The 726-nt window shown below is 45.0% G+C and overlaps 1 non-coding gene across 1 annotated transcript; it reads right to left on the bottom strand.

The window, feature by feature from the left end:
• Positions 1–334: 334 nt before the first annotated feature.
• Positions 335–416, bottom strand: Trnal-aag (transfer RNA leucine (anticodon AAG)). The gene has a single exon. It is a non-coding gene; the product is annotated as a tRNA-Leu (tRNA).
• Positions 417–726: the final 310 nt, after the last annotated feature.

The raw sequence follows: 726 nt of genomic DNA, 5'->3' as shown, positions 1-726 counted from the left end.
AAATGGTGGTGATCGTACGATAATTGAACATCTCGTTTGGTGTGGGTCGGAAGATTGGGTGCAGCTCTGGTTAATGGTTGGGGAATTACGGAAGCGGGAAATGATGCAGAAGAAGTTTTGCATGTTTGCCAAGATAATGTGAAGTGGTAGAGCAAGATTTTGGAGGAATTGATTGTGAAGTGTTCGAATTGTGAAGTGAGTTTGAGAAATTTTCCCTGCTTCATAAACTGACAATATAGAAAAAAATGGTGGTGGTATAAAGAGCTGATAAAACATGATAAACACTCTTACAAATTGTTTAAAGAAACAGTAAAATATTCGTTTCGTCAAAGCATGGCAGCGGTGGGATTCGAACCCACGCCACCGAAGTGACTGGTGCCTTAAACCAGCGCCTTAGACCGCTCGGCCACGCTACCTTGGTGCGTAAGGTCCGCTCAGTAATCCATCCCGTTGGATGCTTACCACGCATCGCAGCATCGTTTTACGCCAATGATCTTACACATTACCGCCCCCTTTTCCCATCTCCATCTTCATCCCCCATTGGATCCACCCTTGGACGTAAATAAAGCATGTCTAAAGTTATCTACGGGCAGGCAAAGTCTTCTCTTCGTTTGAACGTTTGTACGCCGTGCACCCGTGCCGAAACGGTGGACACACCCCGGGGGCACCATGTTTATCAATAAACAACCACTCCAATTATCGAAGATTCTCTCACACACATATTAA

The sequence above is a fragment of the Anopheles marshallii genome, chromosome 2 (genome assembly GCF_943734725.1).
Source record: "Anopheles marshallii chromosome 2, idAnoMarsDA_429_01, whole genome shotgun sequence".
Classification (NCBI taxonomy): Eukaryota; Metazoa; Arthropoda; class Insecta; order Diptera; family Culicidae; genus Anopheles; species Anopheles marshallii.
The sequence above is the reverse complement of the archived record's forward strand: the minus strand, read 5'-3'. Positions and strand labels throughout refer to the sequence as shown.